Source organism: Felis catus, chromosome B1, assembly GCF_018350175.1.
Source record: "Felis catus isolate Fca126 chromosome B1, F.catus_Fca126_mat1.0, whole genome shotgun sequence".
Classification (NCBI taxonomy): domain Eukaryota; kingdom Metazoa; phylum Chordata; class Mammalia; order Carnivora; family Felidae; genus Felis; species Felis catus.
In genome coordinates this window covers 19,674,572-19,696,725 of record NC_058371.1, presented here as the reverse complement: position 1 = coordinate 19,696,725, position 22,154 = coordinate 19,674,572, and positions in this window count along the sequence as shown.

The following is a 22,154-nucleotide window of genomic DNA, read 5'->3' as shown; positions in this document are numbered from 1 at the left end:
TTCTTTCTTAAATAGGTAATGCATTTTTAAAATAAAACAGCTTCCTTTAAAATATTTCTATGTTTGGGTGAAGTTATGTAAGTAGGGGCTTTTTTTTATATTTTATTATTTTTAAGATTTAATTTTTAAGCAATCTCTATACCCAATGTGGGGCTTGAATTTAGAATCCCTGAGATCAAGGGTTACATGCTGTACTGACTGAGTCAGCTAGGTACCTCTTGTTTTTACATTTTAAATATAGGTCCCCAGTACTGTATAGCAAGACCTCTTCCTACTCAAATATATTGCTTTTATTTTGCTGTTTTTCTAATTCATTGTGTTAGAATTTCAGTTGGTAGCATTACTAAAATTATATACCTACAGAACATTTATACATTATTCTGATGTATCCTAATGTAGAAAAGTATATATCTGACTGATTTATGTTGCTATCTGAAACTAAATCTGAAATATCCTAGAACATGGACACAACTTTGGACTATATTTTACCATTGGTTTTAGAGTGAAATAATATTGCAAAAAAACTTTAGCATTTAAGTAATAACCCCTTTTAGATAATAATAAATTGTAACTGGAAGTGTTTGAAAAGACATGAAATAAATTTTTCTATAATAGGGTATAAGTTCTACAAATTCATGGATTTTGGTTTACTTTAGTCCTAATATTTTCCAGAACCTAGAATTTTGTCTGATGTATTGTAAATGACAAATCTATCTTTTGCTGAATAAATAAGTGAAATATTATGAATGTTTTATAAACTTCAAATTGACAAAATATAAAAGAAGATGTGTAGTGCTTATAGTAATTCTGGCTGTGTAAAATCCAGTTCACAGTTTATACACTTTAATTATCTGCTATAGAAAGTATGACCCTATATTTAAAATTATTATATTAGCAATTAAACCTTCAGAAGAAATTAAAGACCTAAGGGAAATAATGCCAAAATTGTAGTTGATTTAAATATTTGAAATAGCTTATCTTAAGCAAAATACAATGAAACATTTTTTTCTTCTAATAAATGGAGAAAAGTGGTTTTCCATTTTAATAACATTATAATTAGTCCAATAGTTTTTCTGTGGTATGTTTTCAATTAATTTCTATGCTGAAGACAATTAAAATAAGCCCTGTATCATAATAGTGCCATGTTTTCCTTAACATTTTATCCTAGTGTTTACTTCTCAAGGGACACAATAAAGTATAATTCTGTCTTTATTTATTTTCAGTGCTAAGTATACTTAAGTTAACTCATTGTAATAAAATTATTTAAAGAATTCTTTTTAAAGTACTTTACTTATTATGTTTATTTATTTGTTTTGAATAATAAAGCACATATGAGCAGGGGAGAGAGGCAGAGAGAGAGGGAGAGAGAGAATCCTAAGCAGGCTCCATGCTGTCAGTGTAGAGCAAGGCACAGGGTTCGATCCGATGAACCATGAGATCATGAGCCAAAATCAAGATTTGGACGTTTAACTGACTGAGCCTAAAGAACTTTATTGAAGTATAAAATTCATAGTATAAAATTCACCACTTTAGGTGTACGATTCAATGATTTTTGCTAAATTTAGAGTTATGTAACCATTACCACAGTCCTATGTTACAACATTTCCGTTCCCCCAGAAAGAGTCTTCTTGGGTATGTACACAATCCCTGTTCTAATCTAATCAGGTAATCACTAATCTACTTTCTGATTCTATAGAAAGACCTCTTTTAGCCTTTTTATATAAATGGAATCATACATTATTTTTAATCTGACTTTTCTCATTTAGCATATTTTTGAAATTCATCTATATGATACCATGTATTAGTACTTCATTCCTTTTAATTGCCAAATGACTTTCCATTGTATGAATATGCAAATTTTTCTCATTCACTCATTAATTCATGAATTATGAATTGTTTCTAATTTTTGGCTGTTAAGAATAATGATTGCATGAACATTTGAATACATGTCTTTGTGTGGACATATTTTCATTTCTCTTGGGTAAATTCCAACCAGTGGAATTTCTGGGTCATAGGGTAAATTTATGTTTGACTTTTTATGAAACTTTCAAGCTGCTCCAAAGTGGTGGTGCCATTTTACATTCCCGTCTACAGTGTCTGAGGGTTCCTCTTTCTCCATATCCTCACTAACACTTGCTATTGTATATCGTTTTATTATAGCCATTCTAGTGCATGTAAAATGGTGTATCTTTGTGGTTTTCATTTACATTTCCTTCATAACTGATGATATTGAGCATCTTTCCGTTTACCTATTGGCCATTAATATATCTTCTTTGGTGAGGTGTATATTTAAATCTTTTGCCCATTTTTTCATTGGGTTTCTGTGCTCTTGTTTTTGAACTGCGTTATCATATAATTAGGATAAAAGTATTTTATCTGAAGTCTGATCTGCAAGTAATTCATTTTATTGTGACTTTTCCTTTTATTTTGTTAATGGTGTTTTTTTGTGTGCATGTGTGAGGTATAATCATTTAAAATTTTGATAAGGTCTAATTTATTATTTTTTCTTTATTGGCCCTCGCCTAAGGATATAGAGAATTATACCTGTGTGTTCTTCTAAAAGACTTATAGTTTTAGTATTTACATTTAGTTCTGTGATTCATTTTTAGTTCGTTTGAAAATAGAGTTATAAATTTATATTTTTTGCATGTGAATACCCAATTGTCTCAGCACCATCTGTTGGAAATAGTATTTTTGCTCCTTGAATTGCCTTGGCAGTTTCATCGCAAATTAACTATAAATGTGAAAATTTATTTCTAGACTTTGAATTATGCTCCATTTATCTATAATTCTATACCTGACATCTTGATTGCATTTCCATGTAAATTTTAGAATTTGCCACAAAATTATCAATTTCTGCAACAAACAAACAAGCAAACACACAAAACAATAACAACCCCAAGGAAAAAAATCGCAGGGGCTTTAATAAGGGATTGCATTGAATCTATAGATGAATTTGGGAAGGAATGCCATGTTAACAATATTGAGTCTCCCTTTTGCTGAACATGGCCTGTTTCTTAAAGACGTTCTTTAATTTCTCCCAGCAATGATTTTTATTTTTCAATGTATAAGTCTTATAGTACTTTTTAAAACATACTCTGAAATATATTTTTATGCTACTAGGAATGCATTTTTTTTAACTAAAATTTTTTTTAGTGTTTGTTTATTTGTTTAGAGAGAGATAGAAAGCAAGCAGGGGAGGGGCAGGGAGAGAGGGAGACAGAATCCCAAGCAGGCTTCATATCATCATCATGGAGCCTGATGTGGGGCTCAAATTCACGAACCCTGAGATCATTACCTAAGCCAAAACTGAGAGAGACGCTTAACAGACTTAGCCACCCAGGCACCCCAGGAATGAATTTATTTCTTACTTTTGTTTTTAGACTGTTTATTGATAGTATATAGATATTTGTTGACATTGGTAGATAGATCTTGCATCTGTCTAATTTGATGAACTCATTTGTTACTTCTAGAAGTGCTTTGGTGCATTTTTTTTAGGGGTGTTGTGTTTTGTTTACATCTAGAGGATCATGTTGTATGCAAATAAAGACAATGTTATGTCTTTCTTTAAATGTGGATGCTTTTTATTTATTTATGTTGATTTATTACACTTGGTGAACTTGCAGTCTAATGTTCAGTGTACATAACAAATCATTATCTTTGTATTATTTCCAGTTTTTTGAAGGAAGGATGCATTTTTAAATGATGAAATGTAATGTTGGTTGTAAGTTTTTCCTTAATGCTCTTTATTATTTTGGGAGGTTTTTCTCCTACCTCTACCTCTAGTTTGCTGAGAATTTTCATAGTAAAGGAATGTTGGATTTATAGTGAATGGGTGTTGAATTTTATCAAATGTTTCTTTCCTTGTGATGTAGTTGGCTTTGGTATTAAATACTGGACTCAAAATGAGTTGGAAAGTGTTCTCTCCATTTCTACTTTTTGGGGAAGTTTGTGAAGAATTAGCATTTCTTCTTTAAATGTTTGAATGAAGGCATCCATGAAGTTATCAGAGCCTAGAGTTTTCTTTGTAAATTTTATTTACTAACTCAATTACTTTGTTCCTGTTCTATTCAGATTTTCTATTTCTTCTCCTTTCTCTTTTTCTTCTTCCTCTGCTTCTTTTTCCTTTTCCTCTTCCTCCTCCTCCTCCCTTTCCTCCTCTCCCCCTTTCCTTCTTATTCTTCTTCCTCTTTAGGTATGTATGTATAGTTGACTCACAGTGTCACATTAGCTTCAGGTGTACAATTTAGTGATTTGACAAGTTTATACATTATGCTATGCTCACCACAAGTATAGCTACCATCTGTCCCATTACCTTGCTATTAAAGTATCACTGACTGTATTCCTTATGCTCTGCTTTTTATTTCTGTGACTTACTCATTCCATAACTGGACTCCTGTATCTCCCTCTCCCCTTTACCCATTTTGTCCAATCCTCCACACCCCTCTCCTCCAACAACCATTAGTTTGTTCTCTGTATTTATAGTTCTGATTTTTTGTTTGCTTATTATTTTTTTAGATTCCATTTATGAGTGGAATCATATGGTATTTGTCTTTCTTATTCTAACTTACTTATTTCATTTAGAGATTTATACCCTCTAGGTCCATCCATATTGTCTCAAATGCCACAATCTTATCCTTTTATGGCTTTCTGATATCCCATTGTGTGTGTGTGTGTGTGTGTGTGTGTGTGTGTGTGTGTGTGTGTGTGTCTGTGTATGTATGTATATATAACACATTTTCTTCTACCATTCTTCTGTTGATGGATACTTAGGTTGCTTCCACAATTCGGCTATTGTAAATAATGCTGCAATAAACATAAAGGTATATATATCTTCCTGAATTAGTGTTTTCATTTTCCTTGAAAAATATCCAAGAGTAGAAATTGGATCATATGATATTTCTATTTTTAATTTTTTGAGAAATCACCATACTATTTTCTACATTGGTTGCACCAGTTTACATTCTCACCTTTCTCCTTGAGTTATGGAAATTTGTGTTTTTAGAAATTTTTCCATTTCTATGCTAATATATTCATAGTTAGTATCAAGTTCTTCATATTATTATCATAATAATTTTAATATATGTGATATAAGTGATTATGTACATTGTTTCATTCTTGATTTTGTTAATTTGTATCGCCTTAAAAAATTTTTTTATGTTTATGTTTGAGAGGAAGAGAGACAGAGAGACAGAGTGTGAGCAGGGTAGAGGCAGAGAGGGAAGGAGGCACAGAATCTGAAGCAGGCTCCAGGCTCTGAGCTGTGAGCACAGAGCCTGATGCGGGGCTCAAACTCATGGACTGCAAGATCATGACCTGAGCTGAAGTCAGATGCTCAATCAACTGAGCCACCCAGGTGCCTCTATATCATCTTTTCTAGTTGTCAGTCTACCAAAATATTTGTCAATTTTATTAATCTTTTTAAACAACCACCTTTTGGTTTTATTGATTTTTCTAGTTTTCCTCTCAAATCTTTATTATTTCTTTATTCTTCATGTTTAGTTTATTCTTCTTTCTCAGTTCTTAAGATAGATAATTAGATTATATATTTTTGGAATCTTTATTTCTTCATGTAGATTCAAGTTACTGTGTTGCTTTTTCCTTTGAGCTTGAATATTTCCTTAGCATGTTTTTAAGACTGGTCTGCTAATGATATATTTTTGAACAATAGTATCTATGCATATGGAACTCTTGGTTGACAGTTTTGTTTAATTTTTTGTTGCTTTGAGGGAGAGATTTTATTGAACTCCTCACTCAGTCATTCTGGAAATTAAAAGCATACTTGAAAACAAATGAAATAGTTTACAAACAAAGAAGGTAATTTGAACAGAAATAAAGGAAAAAGGCTATAACATTAACTAGGGCTTCATTACTGATGGGTTTGATTGTTGATTCTTTACTCATTCAAGGTTCTAATGGATCTAAATATTTGACTTCTCACCAGTAGTCGGCCAAGATCTAATGGCTTTATTCTTACCATATTTATTTCACTTTAAATACTTGTATAGAATAAATAGAATAAAATAAATAGAAAGGCTCTTAATTATATGTATTAGATAGCTGTATTTTTTAAAAATCCTATTTGGAAATCTCTGCCTTTAAAATACATTTATAATTATTGATGTGGTTGGATTTACAACTGCCTTATTGCTATTTTTATAGTATGATTAATTGTACTTCAATGTGAAGATATCCATTCTACCTCTACTCTTTTCCTCCTAATGCCCACATACTATTTATTCAGTGTTCTTGATTGTAAGAGATAGAAACCTGTTTGACCTGAAATAATAAAAAATCAAAAAGTATGAATGAATTTGTTCACATTATGGAACAAATTGGAACTAAGTTGTATCTTAAGTACATCTAAAAATTCAAATGACTCATAAAGTGCTTGTTTCTGTATTTGATTTCTTCTTTATGATTTTATGTCAGTAGCAAAAAGACCAATATGACACACAGATTTGTATCCCACCTTTTTGGGCACTGCAAGGGGAAATGATCATAATTTTCCCCTAAGTCTGAGCAAGAGTTCCAGGAATGATAAACATTGGTTATAACTTACTGCTGAGCCCATCATTATGGCTAAGGGAATGGATGTATCTTATTGGTTAGGTATGTGTCAATGATTGTCACAGGTACAAAAAGATATTATAAACTACTCCAGTAGACTAAGCCTCCCAAATGTAAACAGATAGTGTTTTTGAAAAAACAAAAAACAAAAACAAACCAAAAAAGAATGTTTAACTGGCAAAAACAACGGCCTTTTACTATACCCTCTCCATGATATACTTTTTTACTCCTATTCTTTTTTTTTCAATGTTTATTTATTTATTTTGTGATAGAAAAAGCAGGAGTAGGGGAAGGATAGGGAGGGTGAGAGAGAATCCCAAGTAGGCTCCACACTCAGCACAGAGCCCAACGACTGTGAAATTGTGACCTAAACCAAAATAAAGAGCCTGATGGTCAACTGACTGAGTAAACCAGGTGCGCCTTACTCTCCTATTTGTAATTGGTTTTATTTTTCCCAGAATCTAAGTGTTTATAAAAGTGTCATAGTTGACAGTGCCGACCCTACTCATTGAGTGGAGTGAGATAACTCTTTATCAATTTCTTAAAGAGAGTTCTGACAATTTCCATAAGTAATAAAATGTTATATTTCCACTGGCGTTAAAATGAGGCCAAGTGTACCACATTGCATCCCTCAAATATTTCTACACATGTGTGTGTGCCTTCATGTGCACGCAGACACACATACACACACACACACACATTCATATCTATAACTCATCCTACATGTTCTTCTTACACTATGGCTGGCATCCCTCTTATGAAGAAGCGAGAGGTCTTTTCTCCTTACATAGAATGGAGCTTATGACTGTCCCGACCAATAGTGTGGGAGAATTTTATACTATGTGATTTTTGAAGCTAGCCCATAAAATGATACAGCTTTCTTGCCCAGCTCTCTCTGTCTCCCACAACATTTGCTTTTGTATCCCAGCCACCATGATGTAAGAACACCTACACCACATGGAGAAGTCACGTACAGATGTTCTAAGCAATAACAACAAGCAAGGTCCCAGGCATACCAAGCATCAACATCCAGACATTTGAGTTACTAAGCCTTCAAATGATTATAACCCCCAGATTTTGAGCTGTTCCACCTGATGCCAAGTGGAGCAAATCAAACAATCCCGCTAGGCCAAGCTGAAATTGGACATTAGTTAGAAAAATAAATAATGGTATTGTTTTAAGCCATTATATTTTGGATACCTTGTTAAGTAGCCATACTAACTGCAATTAAAGAATATATGTATTTTAAAACATACATATTACTCTTTTGTGTCTATGCAGTACTGCTAAAGAATAAATCATACGAAAAGTTAACGTCTAGTGACTTTTGATGTGAAAATGTAGGGTCATAACTAAAAGGCTACTGGCAGCTAATTCTGGAAAGGAGAGAATGTGGTGACTTGGTAGATAGTTTGATTTATCTCTTTTAGTATGAGCTCAAGGTGTGCTATGACAAATGTTTGCCACATATTTATCAGGAAGAGTGGAAATCAATGTGAATTGTTAAAACTCTCAAAGGGATGCTTGTTTCTGAAGCAATCAAAGCCAAAATATATGCTTCTAGTATGTAATCCTTGACAGGTTAATGTCTCTAAAAATACACCACTCATTTCTTTTTGGCATTTGCTACTAATTTCCATTAAAGCAATTACTTAAATTTTAACTGTCTTCATTTTGGGTGAAGTAATTTAGTAATGCATCTAAAATTAGTTATTTTAAATTTTAAAAATTAGTTGTACTGCTTCCATTACCTATCTCTCTAAAAATTATCTGCAGAACTATTACTTTGAGAAACCATTTTTTTTAGATAGATGTCTTTGCTATGTAATTGCTCTGGTGTACCCTAAACAAAGAAAGCTAGTTATCACATATTAGGATACTGGTAAATACTTAGGTCTTTGGGAAGATAGGTGACAGACATTCAATGCTGTAAAAAGCCAGACATGGTGAAGGATGTAATTTCTTACCATAACATTCTATGGAAGACTCAATGAACTTACTGAGGTAGTGAACAGAATGAAATTTTATTTGAATGGAATAAACCAGGTAAAGATAATGTGGGTCAATAACTATGTTACTGATCAGACCTTCAGAATCAAATTCTCAAATCTCTTCTTGGGAGTATAGCCAACCATAAAGAAATATCTAAACACATAAATTTGAGTTGTAGTAAATTATTTTGGACAATAATTCAAGGATAATGGTGACTTGTTAACCTTCAGAACCCTGATATCAGAATGTTAGACAATAGGCATCATTTGTGAATTAGTAATACAGTGCTAAAAACAGTTTCTCCATAAAAGTTAAATAAATTAGTCATTGTGGGAAAGACATTAGATTAGATGCATTGGTAGGAATGTGAGTGTGTGTTTATATAAGTGTTCATGTGTGTAAGTGCATATATGTGTGTATAAATAAAATATTCATGTGAGTAATCACAGGTATTAACTCGGATATAAAATGAATGCATGATCTGAATATTCAAATAAAGAATTTAGATAAAAATGCTTATTCAATATTTTTTGAGTGTGTAATCTAAACAAGAAGGTGTGAGGGGTGCCTGGGTGGCTCATTCGGTGAGCGTCCGACTTCAGCTCAGGTCATCAGCTCACAGTTCGTGGGTTCGAGCCCTGCGTTGGGCTCTATGCTGACAGCTCAGAGCCTGGAGCCTGCTTTGGATTTCGTGTCTCCCTCTCTCTTCCCCTTCCCTGCTCATGCTCTGTCTCTCTCTGTCTCTCAAATTGAATAAACATTACAAAAAAATTTAAACAAGAAGTGTGGGTTGGGTAATTTTAATAATATTATGAAGTTTTGGTACTCTGGTTGAATTGGCATCAAATTATCAGTTTTTAAATTATTTCATTTTACCAAAGCTGTATGTGAATGCATTAAAATAATTTTATAATATTAGTTATCAAAAGTTCAAGCCTTAGGTTGATTGATTGTCTGGGTATATAATTAAGATTTGGAAACAATTTTTCCTTGACTTTGAAACCATTGCTCTGCTGTTTTCTACCTTCCAACATTGCTGTTGAGCTCAGATGCTTGTCTGGTTTTCTACTCTTTATATGTGACTTTTTTTTTCCTTTCTGTAAGATTTTAGGATTTTCTCTTTGTTCTTGTGTTCTGAATTTTCCTGATGATATGCCTTGGCATGAATTCTCTTACGATTCATTATGCTGCACTTCTTCAACTTGGAAGTCAAGCCTTTCAGGTTTTGGATATTTTCCTGAATTATTTATTTGATAATTTCATCTCCAACCATCTCCCCATTTCTTTGTTCTTTTTACTTTTTTTTTTCTTTCTGGAACTCCTTTTATTTGGACTTAGGAATTTTGCTCTGTCCTTATAATTTTTGATATTCTCTGTACTACTTTTCTGGTCTTTGTGTTTTTGTCTTTGTATTTTTCCTACTTCCTAAGAAGGTTTAAGAATTTTTATCATTAGCACTGTATAAGAATGTCTATATTCCCACATCCCAACTAATTTCATGAATTATCTGGCTTTCTACAGATAATTTTTGCCTACATAGTTACTATAAAATTATATATTTCTGTAATTTTAATGTGTGTATATATCTTATTATGTGTTTGAAAACCCCTTCATACAACTGGCCTCTGGAACTTATTCCATTGTAAAATGTCTATTAATACTTCCTTTACTCTCCTTATTAATTTTGGAATTCCTTTTGTTGATACTGCTCATGGATTTTATGAGTTTCTTTTATATTTAGTTACTGGTCTCTTGTTGATTTTAGACACTCCCTGTAATTTATCCTAACCCTTTCTTAATTAATTGATTTACCCACAATGTTCTTCATTGGAAAGAAATTCTTAATTTTATGTAATCAAATTTATCAATTTACTTTTGCAATTTTTGGACTTTTGAATATTTACTTGAGAAATTGAGTGTGTCAAAGATATTCTCCTATGTAATTAACTATTGTTAATATGTTGATCACTTGTCCAATGATATTTTCCCATTTTATTGACTATTAGTTTCGTAGCTTTCCTTTTAGCATCTGAAGTTCGTCTTTGTATATTGTTTTAGGTAAGGATCTGGCTTTATTTTTCTTGATATGGTAAATTTAATCACAACTTCTGCCAAAACAGTATACCATTTCTTCATTAATTTGTGTTAACATTATTATATACATTTTGTGTTTATATGTACATAGATCTCTTTATCCTCATTTCTGGCCATTGTCCTATATTTTTCTTGAGTCAATGTAATATTCTATTTGTAGTTGTGACTTTATAATGTATTAATATTCTGTTTAATAACCAGTATTGAAAATCATCTAATTAATAAACCTGCTCTTGAAATGAAAACTTTAAAAGTTTTACCTAGGAACATTTTAAAGGAACAATCAATTATAAGCTGATTTATTTTATAAATGTTTGGAAAAGAAAATGAATTAAACTGAAGTCACTTAAAAGTAATTTTCTATAGCTTGCTTACGAGTGTAACTGAAACATACATCTTAATTTGCTGATATGTTTTCATATTTGGTCTAATAGAATATTTAATTATTTGGCAAAATAAGAAACCTCTAGCCTGTATTTACATAAAACAGATGGTTCTTTAAATTGTTAAATATATTTTTGGAAAACAAGTAAATAGTTTAAGTATCTGTAACATGCTTAATAGAAAGAAAGGAGAGAGATGGAGAATTGATTAAATACAGAAATTTATTCTGTTCACATTCTGTACCTTCACCATGATTTTTGCTACTTTCCATCATTTATAATACTTTTTACTTTAAGGCTGATTTTTCTATCCTCTAGTAAACATGACTTATTTTCGATTATGAACTACACTGCAGTTGGTACTGCTCTATCTGTGTGTATCTGTGTGTATTCTATTTAATTATTTCTTTCTGTTTTATTATTCTGTGTAAAACTGATATTTGGTTTTGTTCAACTCTATTATATGTTAATTTTTACTTTAATAATTTATATTTTTATCATTTCCTTTCTTTCAATTTGTTTTGAGTTATTTAATAAGCTTTTCTAGCTTCTTAAATAAAAATTCACTTATAGTCAACATTTCTTATTTTTTTGTTTTAGAGTCTATATATTTTCTACTGCATATTGCTTTGGGTTTTTCCCACATATTTTGCAATTGCTTTTTTTTTTTTTTACTTCTTTACCAAATGATTACTTAGAAGTTTATGCTCACATTTCCAGTTGCCTATTGGTCATAGGCTTTCTGTTGATGATTAAGTGAGATAAAGTGCTATAGTACTTAGCATAATTCCTAGTAAATAGCATATGTTCAGTAAATGCTCTTTGATACTGATAATAATGTTCATAAGTTCTTAAATTCAAGGTTTAGTTATGTTATTCTGAACTTTATCCATTTATAGCTTTTCATGCATAGAGCATGTCCTAATTTTTTAAAACTGTCTTCCATCCTTGGCTTACTTGTTACACAGAAGTAACCTTCTATTCTGACCATTCATTTCCTGCTTCACCTATGGGTGATTTAAAACCCCCATTAAAATGTATGTCTTTATAGGATCTCTTTGATACTTGCATTATATTTTGTCTATATGCCATACTCATATATGTTGTATAAACTGGCCCAAACTAATCATGCAGCTCCACATTAACTGCTTTTCCCCTGTCTTATTTTCTGTAGTTCATCTTCCCCCTCCAACAGAATAAGATACTGGCCTTCCTTGAAGACATATGCTTATTCATTCTTCACTGATACTCTTCCTTCTGTCTAGCCTATCTCTGTCACCTCTTTCTCAGTCTTGGCCTCTTTACGTTGCAATTTCTTCCAAATTCACCCTGGGTAGTTTCATTTCTTGGAAGATTTTCCTGAGCATACTGACTATAACTCTATCATATTTGTTTTAACTCCTCATTTGATCTTCCCTTGCTAACTCTGTGTGATACATAACTTCATGTCTCTCTTATACCATCTAAGCCATTGAAATGAAGAAAATGTATTGTGTTTGTCTATCACACTCCCTTATTGTCCAGAAAGTCACAAACCCCCATGTTGTATGGGAAACTGGGCATGAGTTTAGAAAAATTAGAATTATTCTTTTTCTTTTCTTTTTTTAGAGAGAGAGAGTGTGTGTGTGTGAGCAGACGAGAGGGGCAGAGAGAGAGAGAGAGAGAGAGAGAGAGAGAGAGAGATAAACTTAAGCAGTCTCCATACTCAACATGGAGCCTGATGTGGGGTTCGATCCTATGACCCTGGGATAGTGACCTGAGCCCAAATCAAGAGTTGGATGCTCAACTGACTGACCACCCAGTCACCCCAAATTAGAGTTATTCTTATAGCTGTGGTGAAGGTCTGGTTGCCACAGCCAAGTTCTAAAACTCAAATATAGATTGAATAATCACACTTAGTCCACATGAGAAATTGTTCCTTTCAGAAGCCAAGTGACAAAAGCCAAAAAATTATATGCCAATCAGATAAGTTAATGTCTATGTGGATCACATAAAATGAACCCCAAAGTCCTGGGATTACATAGCAGAAGAAAATGTCCAAAATCAAGTTCAAACATACCCAGATTGCACGGATGGTATGGATGACAGAGTTGGAACAGAAAAACATCTGGATTTGGTCAGGGTAAATCTAAAGTAGTGCTGAGATGAGTCATGGGTTTATGTCCCAAAAAGTAACAAGAGGAACAGAGGACATTTGTCTCTTTCAAACCTTTTATCTCCAGAACTCAAAGGCAGGTTTTTCCTGAAGTGATTTGGCTAGAATGTGTGTATAGTGTTGCACCGGCTGGACATTACCTTATGTTCATAGTGGTCATGATGTTTTAAATTAATTGATCAGTGTTACATATTCATACACACACAAAAAGGCTATCCATGAGGCTATTCATAGAAAACTGTTCATCCATAGACTATCTCCTTTCTAACACATACACACACATAAACACATGCACACACACACACACACACACACACACACAGATATCCAGCTTTATGGATACTACTTCTCCCTAAAACTGGAGGAGAGGATGGAATGAGAGGAGGGAAGGATCTAAATCCTGCATTCCACTTCATATAGAGATCATTGGCTTGAGTGCCTGGGACTTTCTGGTGTTATAACCATTCCTACAGCATTCCTGTGACCCCCGTAAAATCATACTTGTAATTCTGAAATGGTTCTTTCCAACTTTGTGGTTAGAGGTGAAATCAATGGCTTATACACCCACAAGCTTGTGCTACTTTAGAAGTCTCAGAAGCTGCTGTGTACTCAACTTTTTCTTTGCCCCTGTTGGTAAATCATCAACTTCATCTTTGTAGTTGACTCAGAGCACTTGTCAGGGAGAGTGCTTCTCTGGATGAGCTGATTGAGAGGATTACCAAGTGTCTTTTTCTGGTCTGTTTCCATTGCTACCCAAAGTCTATTTGTTTTCCTAAACTTCTGGGTTCACCCCTACCCCATCCACATCAATATTCAGCTACTAGAAGTTCTACCTTTATTTTGCTATAATTTAAATATCCTGTGGTTCTCTCAATTTCTACGTAATATACTATTTGGTGGTGTATATCTGGTTACTTCAAAACCTTCTAAGACGTTTTAGATAATAAGTACATAATATAGCTTATGTTTTGTAAGATTGGGGAGTTATTCTGAAAAAAATAGTAGCCCTTCCTGCATTCTTGTATCTTTATCTTATATCTTTTAATCATGGGTAATGTGTTATGTATTTTCTCACTTCAATATAAACTTTCCATGTAACCTGTAATCATCAGCTGACTTATCAGTGTGCCTCCTTTAGTCCTTAATCTCCTATAGCTACTTCTCCTTCATATAGGTTTCAAGGCTTCAAGCCTATAACGCTTTTTTGTTTGAAAATTTCTGCAGATACTAAAAAAATTATTTCTTGGAAAACTTTCAAATGGGAAAAAAGATAGATGGTTAAGTAGGCTTGCCAACAAGCCATGGCCACATTAGGGAAATATATTTATGCTTGTGTGTTTATGAATGAGTGTGTGTATATGTGTGTGCTTTATGAAGGGAATTTGTTTAGGGGAGAGGATACAAGTCAGTGTACTGTGTCCATGATCAATATGTTTATCTTTGCCTTTGCCAGCTATGTTGTGATTGGTATCAGATATATAGGTAAGTTTGTATTCTTCACACAGGTTGCCAAGGTTCAAGGTTATGAAGTTGTGTACTCTACCATTTGATCACCATTTGACATATTTAAAAATTTTTTTTTACATTTATTTGCTTTTGAGAAACAGAGTGAGACAAAGCGTGAGTGGGGGAAGGGCAGAGAGAGAAGGAGACACAGCATCTGAAGCAGGCTCCAGGCTCTGAGCAAGCGGTCAGCACAGAGCCTGATGCGGGGCTCGAACCCACAAACTGTGAGATCATGACCTGAGCCGAAGTCAGACCCTCAACTGACTGAGCTGCTCAGGTGCCCCCCCCAGTTTGACATATTTAAAAAACACAGACAAAAGCCGAGGCACTGTGAGTGTAGACTTCCATAGGAGACTCCATCTCTCTGAAAATAGCATGGCCAGATGTTGGGTGGCCCACCGAGTTAAGGGAAAAATGTGATATTACATAATTACAGCTACAGTGTAAACTAGGTCTTCAAAAGTAAAGCAATAAACAAAAACTTAATTCAAGTCAAAATGCATTCTCTCACTCAATGAGCTAAGTGATTTAGTATAGAGACTGAGCTGCCAAAGTCCAACAAAAATCTCACTGCTCCAAGCAAGATAAAGGGTATGCAGGGAGGTGGAGGACCATGACACTGAGGTCAAGCTGGCCCTGGATGAAGGTTCAACACGAGAGAGTAGAAAGGGTGGGGGGTCTGAAATAATTCTGAAGTCAGAGAATGACCCAACATAGCATAATGTGGATGGCTCCCTGCAGGATTAAAGACAGTGCCAGAGTGTGGTCCTCTGTACTTATTGTCTCTGTGTCCCCTTTTTCAAAGAGGTTGAATTGGAAGCACAGAAGAGAAATCACCTATAGCAAGGTAAGGCAGAGACTTTGTTTATGTTGGTACCTGTTCTGCTTTGGAATCCTTACATTCATACCTGAATTCAGAGAAAATCATCTTGCAACAAATATGCTTACCACAATGCTGATCAGATGTATGTCCCTGAGTAGCAATATTGAGAAGGGAACTTCTGCTGCATTCTGATGATTTCTAAGTAATAGTTCCCGTAAACAAAACACATTTAGATTGTAGTTTAATAGGAATTCCAACCCTTAGCTATGATCCACTTATTTGCCAAAAATTGTTTTTAGTAGGTAAAGAAAACTTAATATTTCATAGTGCTAGCTTGTAAGAGGCATTTTCTTCACGTGGGCATTTTGTAAAGCAACAACAAAACAACGACAACAAAAAAATTCACACTGAATACTCAAAATTTTCCTTATTGTTAGGTTTTGTCCTTGAAAGTGGGCTCTCCATTTCTTAGCTTCTTTTTCTTTTTCATGCTGATTCTTTCTTTTGCTTATGAAGAAGCTTCTTAACTATTCCTGGAGTCCTGGTGCATGCTTTCTCTAAGGTTTATTTATATAAATAAAAAGAGAGGGTAAATTACCTTCTTTTCTTCAATCTCAGTATCACCTGGCCGTGTCCTCCAGCATTAGTGCTTCGTATTGCAGTCACACTGCTCTTGCCTTTAGTTGATAATTTCACGGCACGTTTGTCACACCTAGGTGCTGATCAGATTCAATTTCATCTCCCCTTTATCCTGTATCTGTGTCTTCTATGTGCTTATTAAATGCTGTTCTTTTCCTACTGGGTAACTATTTAAAGTTATCCTCACTGTGTCTTCTGGACAAATTTCGAAACTATTGAGCTTTTTTCAAAAGATACCAAATCACAGTGATTTTTTTTTTTTAACTTGGAAGAGTCAAACTTTGGAATATACAGTTCATGCCTGTGTTTGGGGTCAAGCAACATTTTACTGTACCAGAGCTCCTAAAATAAATGTGAACTTACTTTCTCTAGGAGAATTTGTACCTTACCGCCAGTTATACAATATAAAATAGAAATATGGAGGAGAAACTTGATACCTGAAGATTTTAAGATGTAAGTTGAAAATGTGGTTAAAATAGGAAATCTCTCCCTTCTTTTGCTGCTTTTTGGTGTGCACGTTCTGGTAATGTAACCAAATTGCAACTGTCTTGATTTAACCATGTTAGATTTTTCCAGATTTTTGACTCTTTGAAGAAGTATGTATTTATTTCATCATGAAGCCATTGACTGATTTTTGTAATTCAAAGAGAGTAAATCTGGAACTTCTCAAAGTCCCTATAACCTTTAAATGAAAATTAGCGAAGCTCAAGGTCTTTTAGGTTTTTTCAGAATTTTTTGAATGTTTCTACTTTGCCTTATTTTGTGCAATTTCTTTTTCATTATTATGAATCTAACAATAGTTTGGCACAGACAATTTGATATAAAAACGCTTGGATTCAAAATCTGTTTCTATGACTCAGTAACTGAGTGAGGAGAATGGTTTAGGGCAAGACAGTTGGGCTCCTAAAACCTGTTTTCTTTTGTCTACAAAAGGAACATAACACCTCCATTTCTTTATTCCAGAAACTCAAAATGAAGTATATGCCAAATACACACATGTGTGTACACTAAATTTATATAATCTATTGCTAAGTCTTAAATGTAAGTTAAATACATCATGTGATAATCAATGGAAGAAACAGTATTTTTTTCCAGAACCAAAGTAAAATCTGCTATTTTGAATAATTGAGTGTTAGTGTGTAAATCCACAATGAGAAGTTTTCCCAATGGAGTCTCATTGTTAGTTTTGTGTTTTTATTATTTTCACTTTATGCTCCCATTTTTTGTGTTTCACTTTAGACTCTAAGTACTGAATAAGGTAATAGTGTAGGATACTGAAAGTTAAAATGCATTGAATAATAGGAAGTTATGTGTTAATGAGAGACTGGTATGAGAGAATGTGGGTGTGCAGAGGGAGAAACTAACATTGTCAACTCTAGTAGAAAGAGATATCACAAGGCAAGTAGCATGGGAGAAAGGCCTTGAAGGACATGTAAGCTTATAGTAAAGGTTATAATAAAGAAGAAAAGAATTCTGGACAGAAAGAATAGCTTATGGAAATTTTTGATGCTCTAAAGGGGTAAGTTCTAATTGGTGACTAGTAATTAATTGGTGTACTTGAAGTCTGCACATATGAAAGACTGGAAAAATGAAACTGGAGATTTGAGGCAAGATAATAATGACACTTTATTTTTTTGCCTGATTAAGGAATTTGAAATATATACTGTGGGGAAAATTGGATACTTTGAAGAAGTATTAAGAAATATTAAGAATATTAAGAAATATGTATCTATATATATATACACATACATTTCTATATTCACATATATAGATATATATATATCTATATACACACATATATACATATATATATATGGATTTTTTTTATGTAAAGAGACTAGAAATTGATAAGAATTAGGAGTTTTAGAAATTATATATGCTAAAATGGGAAATAAGTAAGAGTTGAATTAAAGCAGTGGCAATGAATGAGAAAAGGGGTGAATTTGATAAAGAATTTTTTTTCAAAAGAAAATATATCTGAATCTCATAGGTAGAGAGTTCAGAGTCACTTGGTGTATTAGGAGAGTCAAAATATAGAGTAAAACAAAGAGATGGAGATAGAGAAAGAGAGAGACATTGAAATAGAGGTTGCTAAGGCATGTGACAAGTCTGGGGAAGGATTGAGTCATCCTTCGATGGTAGGGATGGAAGAAAACATCATGTCAGCATAGCAAGATTTGAGAGCAAAGGATTCCCAGCTTGGAGTATTCCAATACTAACTTTTGCTTCTGCCATAATCCTCCCCAAACTTACATGTGGGAAATTTGAACAAGAAAGTAAGAGTGCTGATTAATCTGAAGGCTGAATAAGAAACCTATGATGGGAAGCAGCTCTAGTAACTGGCTTCCCAGTACTTTCCATTCATTAAAATCAATTTATAACATGACAGCTAGGGACATAAAATTGCATGTAATTAATTCGCAACAATATTGTTAAGTGAATTTAAATCTAATTATAGAATGGGCGCAAAGAGCTTACCTACCTTTTTTTTTTTTTTTGACTCAGTTCAGTTATTTACTCTGAGCTCAATGAAGAAAATGTGAATGAGTTCAATATTAGAGAATAAAAGATATCTAAGATCTTAGATATAAGTCATAGATTAGATTTTTTTTGTCTCTGTGTAAAATTAGCCTAAAGAACTTTCTACTCAGGTAATACCAGAAAGAAGAGAGAAACAGTAGATACGGCTTTATACAGCATCTCTGTCTTTGGGAGATATAAAAATATTTCTAACTGTAGGTATGAGAGCTCATTTCAACATTTCTGTTATCACCTCTGTCTCTCTCATTAGCATTTATGACTGTGTTCAGCTGTGCGTATAGGCTCCGGTATAGTTAACCAGACCTCCATGCAACACTTACTATATAAACCGATGATCTAAAAGAGTAATACCAGAAGGTGATATGACAATCAGAATGGGGAAAATTCAGAAGACGTACAACACTAACTTTTAACAAAAGTGTATAGTGTTATGTGGTCAGTGGGGGTATGAAGTAGTACACTTTGGTAAACTGTTCAGCAGAATGGTATAAAGTTAAAAACACTTCATAGTTTCACTACTTTGTATTTGCCCAAGAGAAATGAGAACATATATTTACCAAAATATTGCATTAATATTTTTGTAGAATTTTTATTTACAGTAGTCAAAAACTGAAACAAACTAAATTTCCATCATTAGGAGAATGGATAAATTAATATTACTGGGCAATAAAGCAGAAAGAGCCACTGATGTATACATTTCCAAAAATGCTAAGCAAATTGAGCTAGACTAAAATTATACATTTCATGTTATACTTAAAAGAAGTCTAAAAAAGTTTTAAAAAGACAAAATCAATCTATAAAGATAGAAATCAGGACAATGATTGCTTATGGAGGTATCAGAAGAGGGCATAAAGGACATTTCTGGGGGAAATAGAAATAACTTTTATTTAGGGTGTCAGTTACTTGGTTGTATAAATTGTCAACATTTATTGAATTATATTCTTAAATTCTTTGCATTTTATCATTTAGAAATTTTACCTAAAAAATGAGAAGGTGATATGGTACCTGCCTTCAAAGCAAGAGTCAAAATAAACTCAGAATCATAAAAAGACAAATAGATAACATTTATCAGTGTTTTGTCAGATTATATATTTCTGGAATTTATCATCTTTAAAATTTTTATGCAGATATAATTGGTTAATAGAAAGTTAATTAATGTTTGTAGGGTACTGAATAGGTTTCAGGCCTTGGAATAGTGGAATAAAATGTGCATCAATGTGTGTGTATAAAAAAAGTCACATCTTGAATGTTACCCGGGGTTAGATATAACCAAGAATATCTCTTGGATAGGGAGGATTGTTCCTAATAAAGGGATAGCCTAAGGAAAAACATACTGATGGATAGAAGAGTAAATTCAGACAGATACCAAGAAGGAAAGCAGACCTAGAATGAAACAGATAACAGAAGAAACATCTGGTATCCTTATGGAGCATGCATAAGTACCTGTGTCAGCTCATTTGTCAAGCTAGACTTTTACATAAAAATGATGATATATGATTAAAGTTTGGAGGATCAGAAATTTCAGAATAAAAGATGGAACAATTTGGGACAAACTATGTAGTTTTTTGTATCATAGTCTATTGCATCCTGAGTCCTCATCAACTAGGTGAGACCCCTTGGGCTGTTTCTAGTCACCTAGCTCTTTGCTTTGCCCTTCTTTTTATTATCTCATCCTAAAAATTCCCCATCTATCTAGAAGTAGCAAATTGGAAGATGACTCAAAAGCAGCATAAAAAGAGTCTAGGAATCAGATAGGCAGATAGGTGTTGTGTTTCCTGTCAATTACAACAAGCCATTGCCTGGAATGGAGTATTGAGAAGGGATCTGAAGTCTTACGTAGGCTCAAGGAGAAAGATACCATGATGGATAGGCAATGGTTAATTAACAATCTCTAAAGGAGACAGAGATAGCACATGTAATCGGAGATCCTAGACTAGAGGATATCACAGCTTAAAGGTGTGTGTGTGTGTGTGTGTGTGTGTGTGTGTGTGTGTGTGTGTGTGTGTATGTATGTACGTACAGAGGATCTGAAGCAGGCTCCGTGCTGACTGCAGAGAGTCCTCTGCAGGGCTTGAACTCATGAACCTTGAGATTATGACCTGAGCTGAAGTTGGACGCTTAACTGATTTAGCCACTCAGGCACCTCTAAAGGTGCGTGTTTTAACAGTAGTTTTCCAGAGCAGTGCCTTTTCCTAATGGCCTCATCATTACCTCTGATGATAAGAAATACTGTTCACCAGAGGGTCTTTTCAACATCCTGCAGCATTCTGCAAATCATTCTACTGTCTGTAATCGTTTTAATCTAACTGTTGGTTTCAAATTATGAGTGGATCATGAAATCAGTTTACCATGTTGAATGTACCATGTTGAATGGTGAAACAGTACCATGTTTTAAGGAATTAACTGTAACAATATAAAATGAATAGAAGCAACTTTCCAATTACATATGTATATATATATGTTTTGATATAAAATTAAAAGATGTATTAATTACTTGGAGAAGTATTTAGAATATTTGAAATTCTTCTCATTTGTGGGTTCATTCCTGGTACTGTGAGTTTTTGGGGAAAAAATTCATTTTTTGAAGTGTCAGTGATGTGAAATTTGTCACTGTAGATGTTCAGAGAGCTAAAGTACAGGGGAAGGCATGTGTGTAACAATTAATACACATGTGACACTAGTAATGAGACTTCTTGATTTTAGAAAAAATAGATAATATAATACTACTATATCTTCCTTTTTTAAAAACATCATCCTTTTAATGTTAAATATTTATCAACATTGTGTTAGCTCTTTCAGTGCTCTGAGTTTGGAGTTATTCATAGGGTTGAATCTGGATTATAATTTACACTTTCAGATGATCAAGGGCAGAAGTGAAGCACAGGCCACACTTGGCAAATGGACCTTCTGGGGTGTGCTCCTGAGAGAGCTCAGAGCAGTGAATGGGGAAGTGGCTCACCTAAGTACAAAAAGCATCATTTTAATGCAGGGACACAAACTCTGCTTCAAAGTGATACATCAGTTCTTGAAAGATCATCTGGGCTGAATGTCTCATGCCAAAGCACAGAGCTTCAGGTACTTTCTGGTAAATATCCTGCCCATGGGTTACATACTGACCCTGGCATGTTCTCAGACCTCTGGGAAGTCTCTGGAAGAAGTAGCTGTGCACCGAAAGCATTATCAAGTCAAGGAAGCCCATGGGAGCCATCACAGGCTCACATCAAGAGCTAATGCCTTGTGGGGACATCTTGATATTGCTATTTTTTGGCTTAGGAGCAAACCACATCTCTTCCTTAGAGACTCCACTCAGCAATCATTTCCATCTATAAAGAACATTTTATAGCTATGCTAGGAACACAGAGGGAAGCTGTGAGGCTGCGTTAGAATTTGCACCATAGAAAAACAATAGCAGAATTTCCAACCTGTGAAACACTCGTATTCCGTTCAGTCT